Genomic DNA, 12849 nt, shown 5'->3' with positions numbered 1-12849 from the left:
GTGACCAACAACCAACAGGAGCAGCAGATGCAACAGAAGACCGGAGCCTGCCCCCCTCGGCTCTGCTGGATGCCGGCTACTTACAACAACAAGAAGAGCAGCAGATGCAACAGAAGACCGGAGCCTGCCCCCCTTCGGCTCTGCTGGATGCCGGCTAATTACCTGCGCTGCACGCACGTTAACAGACATGGAGCCATGATCTAAGCTTTGGGGGATTAATTACACACTACTTGCATACTTAGGCACTCGGAAGAGACTGAGACACGTTATGTTTTAACTCAATGCTCCGGAAAAATACTGCTGGCAGACTCAAAAGGGACACAGAGAGGCCACTTAAGGTATTTATTTATTTTCTCCTTCCCGCCTGCAAAACTTAAAATACCACCTTGTTCAAAATGGCTGGAGCCATAAAACTGTAATAATAAATCCTCACCGGTACCTCTGTCCACGAGGCTCCGCAGATTAACTCCCCCACACAGAGATAAGCATTCCACCCAGCAAGCTGGAGCACTGCTGGTTTAGAGAGGAAGTGAAATTCCTTCCCCTGGCTCATAGTAACAGCAACAGACAGAGGACTAATTTCCCCACCTCCACTGCTCTCACGAAGGGGAAGGGAAACTGCTCTTCCTGGCTAGCTAAGCAATAGCAACCAACATAGGACTACTGTCTCTAACCCAGCTATGTGGCGGCCATTTGTGACTAGTCTCTCTCGGGCGGGCATCACTTTCAGTAGCTGAACAGACACTAAGAACCTAGCTTGTTAGACTAATCGCAACTATCTACTGTGCCCAGTTATGTGTTTACTACATCCTGTGAATGGATGTTTGCTGATTAGTGCAGTACTATTCCTCTACCTGCATGTTAAACGACTGTAATGCACTGATTCGAATTGCTACCTCATACATGAATGAATGTCTGCCTATTGTTATAGTAGTATAATTCTACCTATATTTTGAATATTTGTAATGCAGATTGCCACATTATATATGAAAGCACTATCCCCATACCTGTATTTTAAACTTCTGTAATGCACTGATTCTGATTGCTACCTCATTTATGAAAGAATCTCTGCCTATTATTGCAGTATATATTTCTACCTATATTCTGAACATTTGTAATGCACAGATTGCTACCTCATATATGTTGGTTGCTAACTAATGACATTTTCGATGCTATGATTCTAATTTTTGATTCATATACACTTTTGGCGGCATCTGTACTATGTTCCTTTATTCTATTTTATTAGTCCGACTGCTACCTCATAGACCTCACATCTCTGGTTGCCCACTAGTGACACTTCTGTCTCTATTTAAACAATTGTAATGCGCGGGCTGCTAGCTAATGCTGATTTTTGACTCATGTAAATTTTGGTTTGCATTTGTATCTTGCTCTCATCAGTAATATACCTTCTCCTTTATTCTGCACTACTCTACCGGCACCCACTCCTCTTCTTCCCTCCTCTTCTCTCCTCTTCTTCACTCCTCTTCTTCTCTCCTGTTGCGCACCGACTGCTACCTCACATACAATATACCTCTACTGTAGTATGCAATACTCTGCTCAGTGCTACAACCTGCACCCACCCTCACCCTTCTCTACTCTCCTGTAATACACCAACTATTACCGCGTATAGTTCTGGATGCTCACTAGTGTCACCTCTGCCCCCTAGGATCAATGTTGACCCATGTAATAGGTAGTATACCTCTTTCTTGTACTCTGCAATATACTGAATGCACTTGCTCTACTGCATACTCTGTCACTTTGGAAACGCTGGCTGATCACTATTTTCACTCCAGTACCGTGTAACCTATGTATGTATCTGTGCTTTTACACACTCTGATATCTGGGATGCTGACTGATCACTAGTACCACATTGTTATTGTGTAGCGTACTTTACGTACTTGTTTTCCTGTACATGTATACCATTACATTGCAGTCTCCCACTCACACCTAAATCACCGCCCCATCATGGATCCTATCGGCAAGCACACATATAAAATCAACTACCCACCGGCACTCACCAAAAAAGCAGCTAAACGCTTTAAACACAACTTCCTTAGGTCACACCATGAAACACCCTTTGCTGACACCTACTTCTCACCGGTCAATGGATCCCTGAACACTGATATCATCTTCCACACCACACGCAGAGATCAATGGCAAAAGGCGTTCCACACCCTACTCACCGTCTCTTCCACCAAGACATCCTCTCACAGCCTAACTCTTTCCATCACGCCATCCCAACTCTTTCCAGGCAGAGCCACCATCACCATCTACAATAACGGGATTGTCCTATCTCAATCCACAGACAGGAATCTGGAACTACTAGACAACTTGTTCCCGACTCTCATAGAGCACCTCTCCAACTCGCGGAACAACATCTCAATTAGAGACGCACCTATTACCCCGGACCCCCCATCTCCTACCCGCAACTCTCCTATCCCAGTTCAGCACTGGGCAGGTGACTCAAACGCATCAAACACTGACACAGATTGCTCCCCCTCATACACCACCCACACCCCCACTCCTTCTACCAACTCACGGGCATCCACATTCTTCTTCAACACTACTCACACACCTACAGATGGCCTTAACACCCCGCTCACCGCAGACGGCACAGCTCCTTCCCACAGCACACCTAACCTAGTTCAACACCAGAACACTACCCCTATTTATAAATCCCCCTCTCTATCCCCCCCTATACTCAGCCCCCATTACCCTCGAACTAACCATGCAGAACACACATCCTCTCTCAATCTAACTACCCCTCCCCACAACAGGGCCACCTCCAATCTCATCTCCCCTCCTACTCTCAGCCCCCACTACCCGACCGGTTCCCCCACCACCACTATCAGTCTCCCAGACTACACCCTGATCCGCCCGCCTACCATCAATGCCCTCACCCAGACCGCCAACCTCCTACCTACCTCATCCACTCCTCTCCCGCCCAAAACCTCTCACCCCCCTAACATCACCCAGTACACTAACACAACGCAACCCCGTTCGAACACCAGCCCTCCCTCCCATCAGCACGCGAATTACCCAGTCGGTCATTCACCTTTGACTACCACCCCCAACCCCAGCCCTTCCCCCTCCACCTACCGCACGATGGACAACACCCCCTCCACCTACCCCACGATGGACAACATCATGGACACTCTCTTCCAGATCAAAGAAGACATACACATCATCAAAGAACTACTCTCCATACACCCCACACATCCCTTACCCACCCCCACGCCCCGCCCCAAACTGGCCACTCCCCCCCCAGCAGACACCCTCACACACCCGCCCAAATTGGCCACTTCCCCTACGGCCGACACCCACACCCTACACCGGGCGTCAATACCTGTTCATAGTCGCAACTTCTGCCCTCGGCCCCCTCGCCGTCCCTGCAACCCCGCACACAACTTCACCTCCCAACCCATCTTGCCCTCCGCCCTCCCAATTAACTCTCCCACTCAACTCTCCCCCAAACGGACCTCCGCCCTCCCAATCAACTCTCCCACTCAACTCTCCCCCAACCGGACCTCAATGCCAGCTCGCAATCGCAACAACCGCCCTCGTCGCACCCACAACCCTATTTCTGATCTCGACACACTCACCCTTCTCCGCTCCTATGACCCAGCATCCCAAAATGACACAACCTCCCCACACCTCACCATCCCCTCGATACACCCAAATCCCCTTAGACCCCCCACACTAAACAACAGATCCTCCATCCCCAATAACCTCAGAAAAGTCCCCCTCGCTCCTGAACAACCCACCACCCCCAGCACACCCCGTCTCAAATGCACCCTCCTCAATTGTAGATCGGCCTCCAAACATGCCGCCGCCATTGCAGAGCTCCTCTTATCGCGGGACCTCGACATAATCATACTGACTGAAACCTGGCTAACTGAATCCTCTACACCTATAATGGACATTCTAGTTCCCCCTAACTACCACATTATCAGGCTCGACAGATCAGGCCAACTGGGGGGTGGAATCGCATGCATCTACAGGAACAACATCTCTGTTCAGAGAGCCAACTCCACCTCACTACCATCTCCAAATTCCTGTGAATACATCTGCCTCGACATTATCAGTGAAGGCAAACCGATATGCTCTCTTCACAGCATTTACCACCCTCCCAGGGACAACTCCACCTTTTCCCAACAAATCATGGATATGATCTCAACCAATTCCGGGCGGCAGCTCACCCAAATATACCTTGGGGACTTTAACCTCCACTGGAACGATCGTAATGACGCGGTGGTAAATAGTCTTAAAAATTTCCTCGACGCCCTTAACCTCACTCAAATATGCAACAGCCCGACACACGAGAAAGGCTCTATCCTTGACCTGATCATCTCCAAAGAGGACTCTATCCTACTCGAGTCCATCCAACCCTGTGATTGGTCAGATCACCATATTATCACATTCTTCATCAATGAAAAAGTTAAAGTCAACCCGACTCAATTCCCCAAACCGAAAGTTTGGAAAAGAGACATGAAAAAACTCAACCCAGGCTCTTTGCCCCCCAACAGGCGCAATCTCCTTCTGCCACCGACAGACGGTACGGACGTTCAAACCCTGACTGACCACTATCTCAATGCCATGACCACAATAATTAATGAGGCTGCACCTTTGCAGCTGAAAAGAGTCACTACTAAAATCTCCAACCCATGGTACGACGGGAGTCTCAATGAGGATAGACGAGACATGCGAATGGCTGAACGTATCTGGAGAGCAGCCCCCTCTGCAATGCACCTAAAAGACCTGAAGAAAAAGAGAAACGCCTACTTCAGGAAAATAAAGCGTACAAAATCAGACTTCTTCAGCCGCCAGCTCGACCAGGCAAAAAACAGACCGAGAAAACTATTTGAGCTTATCAGATCACAATCCAAGGAACAACCCCAACCACTTAACACTGCGAGTAAAGCACCCTCCTGTGAAGACTTCGCTGCTTTCTTTATCCAAAAAACTGACAACATAAAAAGCGATCTCCTTATTGATGCAAGCCTCCATTCCAAACACCAGTGCCCTGCAACCGCTGAACCAAAAAACAATGCTACATGGTCAACCTTTGGCACATACTCGGAAGAAGAAATTGGTAAACTGCTCAACACCCTGAAACCATCCAATCACCTCACGGATCCCTTGCCTGCCTCCGCAGTGAAAGACTTTACCCCTCTGCTTCTCCCTCTCTGGACTAAAATTGTCAACAGCTCTCTCCAACAAGGAAGCATCCCTGACTCCCTCAAAGTTGGTCAAGTCACACCTCTACTAAAAAAGCCCACAGCCGACCCCTCTGACCTCAACAACTACCGACCCATCACCAATATTCCCACTCTCGCCAAACTACTAGAAAAATGCGCACAACTACAATTGACTAAACACATTGAGCAATTTGATCTCCTCAATCCGCACCAGTCAGGCTTCCGAGCGGGACACAGTACTGAAACGGCCATGACGCACATAATTGACGACGCACTTCAAATGCTAGACCAAAACGACACTTGCCTCCTCATCCTTCTTGATCTCTCTTCAGCATTCGACACCGTTAAACATGAGAATCTGCTAGAACTCCTAAACACAAGAATGGGCTTATCTGGAACTGTTCTCAAGTGGTTCACTTCCTTTCTTCACAACAGGACGCAGAAATTCAAGAGCAACAACCTAATGTCCTCGCCAATACCTGTAACGCTAGGAGTCCCCCAGGGCTCCTCTTTATCCCCAACCCTGTTCAACCTAGTCATGGAACCACTCACCACATTGCTACAAGCATCCAATGTACACTTTCACATGTACGCCGATGACACCCAACTCTATCTCAAATTACAATCTCCCAATGACATCCTGCTCCTGAACGCAACAATCAGTTGCACCCAATCCTGGCTTGCCGATAATCACCTCAAACTCAATGCCCTGAAAACAGAGTTCCTTCTGATCTCACCTCCAGCTAAGAGCTCCACTGCTCAAACCTGGCTTAAACACCTAACTGCACTCAATGTCCAACCCACCATCGTGGACTCAGCAAAATCTTTAGGCATTACACTTGACACCAATCTCAATATGCAGCAACACATCAGCAAGGCAACTAAGGGCGCGAACTTCCAGATCAATACTCTGAGAAAACTTAAACCCTTCCTCCCAGCCAAAGACTTCCAAACCGCAGTACAAGCTATAGTCATCCCCCGAATTGAATACGGCAGCACCGCACTAGTCGGACTCCCCCTAACCACAACCGCACCCCTAAGAGCCTCCCTAAGCGCTGCAGCGAGACTCATCACTGGATCAAAAAAGCACTCCCACATTACCCCTGACCTGAAGGCCCTGAATTGGCTGCCATTTGAAGCCAGAATACACCTGAAAATCGCCTGCATGACACACAAGGCGGTTCACCTTAAATCACCCGGTTACCTCGCCCAGAAATTGACAATATCTGGCGGAACCAGAAACACTAGAGGCACAAATAATCTTCTGCTGAAACCGCGAAGATTCCGGAAGGAAAAAACATATAAGCGCTCCTTCTCTGGAATGGCACCTAGGATCTGGAACTCTCTCCCTCCAGAAACAAGGCTTATCCCATCCACTACACTCTTTAAAAAAGAAGTAAAAGCTATCCTCATGGCTAAATACACTTGAACTAGTATCTAGAACTCTGTTAACACTGCACTACATGCTTCTACCTGCCTGACCCCTTTGCCTACTTGTATGAGTAGTCTCCCTCACATACCCCGTTTGTAACCTAGTTGTACTGTTTGATCTATTTGTATAATTACGCCCCCACCATGTACCCCTCTATGTAACCTATTTTGTACTATTTTGATTTATTGATTTCTTGGTATGAGTACGCCACCATCTATGTAAAGCGCTCTGATATCTGCAAAGATCTTGTCCGCGCTATATAAAACTTTTAAAATAAATAAATAAATAAATAGTCTGGCTGGGGCCCTGCTATCCAGGACCCCAGCCTAGCTGCTTCCTCTCTAAAATGATTCCAAGTACTTTAGGTATACTCCAGTTTGGTTACTGGGGTACCCCAGTAACCTACCAGGACCTGAAGCATGTATTATGCCACCCCTGGAAAGCCTTCCAAAATGACACCACAGGTCTGCTACTGCAGCCTGTGTAAGGTGGTGTATGCACCCCTTAGATATAGGTTCCCTATATCACTACACATATAAACCTATCAGTCACCCCATGGCAGGCCTTATCGATCCTGAAGGCAGGGTGCTGGGTTTTGTGCGAGAGGGTGCCCATGCATGACCAGGGCCCCTTTGCAGCCTTCGGAATCTATTCTCCGGGGCCGTTCTGTGATGCAGCCAGACCATATATTCTTAAGTGCATTATAACCTTGCGGTAAATGCTAACTTTGGAATGGCTGCAAGGAAACATGTTGTGTTTGGTGTCAAACACTTTGGAATCATACCCCCACCCCGCCAGCCCTGGCGGCGGGGGTATGATCCCACCCTTCTAGAGGGAGAGACAAGTACTGGGTACCAGTTTAAAAGAACCCTGGCATCACAAAATGGATGCCACAGCCACAGATAAGAGTCTGGCCTTCTGCTGCTGGACGAAACTCCGGCAGGGGAGGCCTGGAAAATAGGTTTCCTGTCACAGGGAGGTGTCACCACCTCCCAGACCGGCTTTAGTGTATTGGGGCTGGGTGGGTACACTCCAAGACTGCTTTGAAGTCAGCACTCGGGGCACATTTGGTGCCCCTGTGCATAGCCCAGTTCAAACTGGTTGCATGGGCTGCCAGCCTCTGCTCTGGCGCGAAACTGGACAAAGGAAATTGGTGTAGCCACCCCTCTTTCCAGACACTCCCATAGGTGGGTCCCCAGAGTTTGTCGAACCCCTTCCTTGGGTATAAGATAGGAACCCCTGGCAACAGGACTTTAGATTACACCTGGACGAAACTCTGATACTGAATCCTGGAACTTCGACGATCTGCACGACACTGGATGACTGAAGAATCTCCCCTGGAGTAAAGGAGTTACTCCCCTGCATGGCAGGCACCAAAGACGCATCTGACCAGTTTGCATCTCCAAAGCTCCCTCCGGACTCCGAAGTATTTGCAACACGGGAAGTGGATTTCCAGACTTCCCCGAGGCCGACCTGAGTCCCCTGCAAAGCTGAGACCTCGTGGGTACCCTGGAACCAAAACCCCTGGACACCGTGCACATTTGCAAGTGCATCAGCTTCTCGACATTCCTTGTGGCTATGCATTGGATTACTTGCAGCCCAGACCCTGAGCAGCTTTTCCACCGAACATTGCTGGCCTACACTCCATGAGTGTTCCGTGAGCCGGCCCTTTGTGTTTTCGCTCGAGGTACCTTCGCGATCCCTGGTCCGTCGACTGGTGGGTCCCTGAGAAGGCAACTTTAACTTTCCTTTGGCTTCCCTGGTTGCTCCAGATATGCCCTGACTCTACACCACTTGTAGAGTCCCCTGGACCTTGCTGGTCCACACCAAAGCATCTTTTCTCTTTCTGTGTGGGTTGCTGTAGCCAAGGCTTGTTGGGTCCAATCCTGGCACCGCCGCCGCAGCACTCAACATCCTTCGTGGGACAGCTCGAATCCAGCTCCTGGTCGTCGCCGATGCCTCCTGGTCCTCGTGGCTGCAGAGTCAAGCTTCACCTCTTCACACCTGAATCACCCAACATCGGTGGGCATTCGTCTATCGTGCCCCTGGTCACTGATAAGTGACCCAGACTCTGTCCCCTCTGCTTTCAGGTTCCTCACATTTTCGATCCAGGCTTGGATCACACCGGACACTTTCCTTCTCCACAGCAGCAGAACTTTGCAGCAGATCGCCATTGAAATCAAGGACGATTCCCGACACCAAAAGACACCTATGCACCCGGCTTACCTGGGTGAGTTAACTCGAGTACTATGGTGCTCCTGTGGGTGTTGGCCCTAGAAACCCTCAAGTGTAAAGGGGTTTCCTCAAAGTCCTCTCCTAAGTGTCCTTAATCTTTAAATTTCCAATTGCGACTTTCCCCATAGAAGTTAACGGCGATTCGCGGCTGTGTTCTCACACTGCACACGTCCCCTGTGTCACTACCTTGGGTGGTTCCTTGTGGTCCCCGTGTTTCTACAGGCTCTAGGCCTTGCGTGTAGTCAAGTAGTGATTCTTATACTACTTTCTTCATATGTGGTTTGATCCCCCCCTGGGGCCCAGTGTATATTGTGCTATTTACTGAAGTTCTATTGCATTTAAATTGTGTACTTTGCTCTGTAATCTCATAAAGAGATTACTAGTGAGTGTTTAGAAATAAATACATATCATATATATATACCTTGTGTGGTTCTCTTTTTATTTAGACATTCAAGAGGCTATAATCTGGTAAACCAAGCTGCTTTACACTCCTTGAAGACTTAGCCTGAACGCTGCTCTCCACAGCTACCACTAGGATAGCTTTCAATAAAGGTTGTCTTAAACCGATCATCAATAAGGGTTGTTTCGACTGGTGCAAGCATTAAATTGGGTGCAATTGCTAAGTACTCACAAACTCATATGAAGTGTGAAACCATTTTCTGAATCTGCAGACATAAAACATTGGATACCCTTATAGGTATGGCCTTATCAGTGTGTTGGTGGCTGTTTGTGAGTGACCATTAAGGTTGCATGGCCATTCCTGGTGTACCTTTTTCAAAAGGTGGCTCTAAATGTCTGTACTTGAAAGGAAACTTATACCCTCACTCTCAGTAGTCATGACTGAAGATAAAGAAAATGTTTAGAATGCTTGATCTATGACAAGAGTGAATTACACACTAAAGCATTTCAAACTCTAAGTGCAACTCCTTTACCAATTCCGAAATGCACAATTGGTGTAGACATATATGCAGATTTTTATCAGACCTCGAAAAAACATAAGAATGTTACTAGGCCTGCAGGTCTAATGACCTAAATAATATACTCCACTTAATTATAATGCTCTTGGCACATAAAATGGTTTCAAATTATGTCATTCTGGGCAAATGTTTTAATTCACTGAGCCGCCATTTTTTTTTTGATCACATATGCGAACCACTTCAAACACGCGAGTTCAGCATGTCTGCTGTCCAAAAAATACTTTTGTTTACTCTAATAGACTAAACGTTTGCTCCACGCTAATCTACAACATATTGGATACACATGGCCGCTGACTTACTTTCATTAACCACATTGTCATCAGGGCTGGGGCAGGAATGTTTTTCAAATAACTTTTAACACCTTAAATGCTAAAGGTATTTTCCTCCTGTGCTGATTGATGGAAAATCCCATTGTTCATGACGAGCTCAGCTCGTCATCAGCACAGCTCAACCGTGCCTCATGACGAGCTGAGCTCGTCATGAGCAGCGAAGGGGTTAATAAATACATACCTGAAGCATGAAGTGGTAGTGCAATTACTTGTAGTCTGCAGAGTTTTCACTGAAATGGCCACATTTCCCACTGACGTGGTTTTTCGGATAAATCTATGTAGTGTCCAATGTTTGGAAATTGAGTTTCTGCAAATATTTGTGATTTGCACATCACCAAGCAATGTTTTGAATTGATTTGCTCCTACTTAAATCTTAGTGTGAATCACAATTCTAAATTACAAAAAAACCCACATTAAAAAATCGTAATTTTGGATATATTTTGAAATACTTTACTGTTCATTTACAAGCTGCTTAAATGTTGTGTGTTAGATGTCGGTGTTTTCTTTTCTTCTAACAGCTTTTTGTTTCACAATGATTGTCAGAGAGCTCACTTGACAAAAACATCCAGGATAAGATAAGAAACAATTTTGTAAAAAGAAAAACTGAAATTTGACCTTTGTCCTTAAACATACAGCAAATGTTTCAAGATAAAAATAAGATTCAAAGGTGTCTTTATTGCTCATTCACTTTCTGAATGAACAGAACACCGGTTCCTTCCAGCTTAAGTTTACTCGCCATAATGGACGAGTAGGTGCTAAAAATAGCTTGACCTGATAAATTCTAACTCGCCATTACGAGTGGGCGAGTAGATTTTTTGAGGCCTATTATGCATTTGTTACAGACACCTAGAGGTGTACTGGACATTCCTTCTGGGTCTTTGTGTATTGCTCTCAGACAATGAGAGACAAAGGGAAGGTAGGTGCTGGCTACATGGGCCACTTAGTTAAGGAGGGGGAGCAGCTGTCAACTACCACACTTTCACAGCACAGAGGCTCTGCCTGATAACTCTCAGAATGGGCTTGTCACTAGTCCATTGTGACCCCAGACAAGCATGTGCCAGGACAGTGTGAAGGGGATACCCTCAGGAGGGTAGAAACATCTAGAAGCTCATCCAAATTCAAAGCAGGCACTGGGTTTAAATATTGGACCTCAGACTCCCAACTGGTCAGTTCACTTTTGGACTTGTGGATACTCTGCCAGGAAGGACTGCTGTGCAATTGAAAAGACCACTACTCTGCTGGACTGCTGCCCTGCTGTGCTGACCTGACCTGCGGCCCTTTTGGTTGGGTGAGACCGCCTGGACCTGAATCTTTAGAACCTAGGACCACAAAATGACTCCAAGGGCTTGTTCGTTGGCCTCCTTACTAGAGCCTCAGGGACAGAAGGCTCCAACAACCTTGAACTCAGCACCTGGACTCTGCCATCTGTGAGTTTACCCTGACAAGTGGTGCCATCCCAGTCCTGGACACTTTGAAGTGGACCTAAGTTGTTCTGCCAGTCTCTGTGGATCCAGCGGAACGGACGTATCTCGTCTGCTGTGCGTTGAACCCCGAGCACAACAGACGCATGACCGCTGATGCATGGATCGAACCGGTCACAAAGTCCTGGATCGCCTTTGCATGCCGCAGTGTGGATCGGACTCGTTGTAAAGACCAGCATCGCCTTTGCAGCCCAGAGCCGTGTCGGAACCGCTGCTGCGTGATGCATTGCCAGCACAGGTCCTCGCATCCCTGGTTGATGGTGAAGGACTTAGCATCACAGTCTCACAGCACATTGGAGCCAAGTCCTTCTCAGCTGCAGACTTCGCATCGCAATCCCTAGTCAACAGCATTTGAGATGCTTTGGGGCCCATGGATGGAAATGATAGAAGACATAGGGTAGGACTCTGGGAGAGAGGTGACACAAGTTGAAAAGATCGGTCTGACTTGGGACTTGGACACAGCCCTCCGGACTCAAGAAACGTTGGGATGACTGATGTGAGGTTAAAGAAAACAGTGGTCCAGTCCTAGCTTAAAGGGTAGCATTGTCTGTAACTGGAAACACGTTTGTCCACATGCCCCCTGTGTTGGGGTGGATTGTTTTGTTATTTGTTTTGTCTGAAACACAATAAACATATATATTTTTAAAAAGACCATGGAGCTACCAGCAGTCTACGGATCATTCATAGAGACAAGAAGCAGGCACATACAAATTCTGGTCCACAAACACTCAATGGCCCTTTCTTACACAGGTATTCTCTATTCAGAATATTCACTGTGCTCTTTCAAAGTCCACTACTGTCTTTGTTCTTACACCATCCTCCTCCATTTTACCAAAAAGGGTTAGGAATGAGAACATGGACTCCCTGATGCACTGAGTGGGAAGGTCTTTAAGCCCATCTTAACTTTAATATTCCCAGTTCTGGCGACTAAGCTGAGGAAATTGCAAAGAACACAAAAAAAAAATCTCCTAACCCCTTACACTAACTCAATTAGCAGTCATGAAGCTAGCACCTCCTTTAAGACACTCCAAATATTTCACAGATTAAGAATTTCTGCTCCTGTGTGATTGGTAAGCCGTCACACAGGAGGGATTGTGCTACTGGCTTGTTCTGCCTCAAGTGTAAATGTAAATGTATTGGCATTTATATAGCGCACTACTTACCCGTAGGGTCCCAAGGCGCTTCGACCGCTGCGAA

At 47.2% G+C, this 12849-nt stretch overlaps 1 protein-coding gene across 1 annotated transcript in view; it reads right to left on the bottom strand.

Moving 5' to 3' along the window:
* ZNF142 (zinc finger protein 142) overlaps positions 1-12849 on the bottom strand; it is a 59054-nt gene that overhangs the window by 20160 nt on the left and 26045 nt on the right. The gene's annotated exons all lie outside the window — the stretch shown is intronic.

Source organism: Lissotriton vulgaris, chromosome 2_1, assembly GCF_964263255.1.
Source record: "Lissotriton vulgaris chromosome 2_1, aLisVul1.2, whole genome shotgun sequence".
Taxonomy (NCBI): Eukaryota; Metazoa; Chordata; class Amphibia; order Caudata; family Salamandridae; genus Lissotriton; species Lissotriton vulgaris.
The sequence above is the reverse complement of the archived record's forward strand: the minus strand, read 5'-3'. Positions and strand labels throughout refer to the sequence as shown.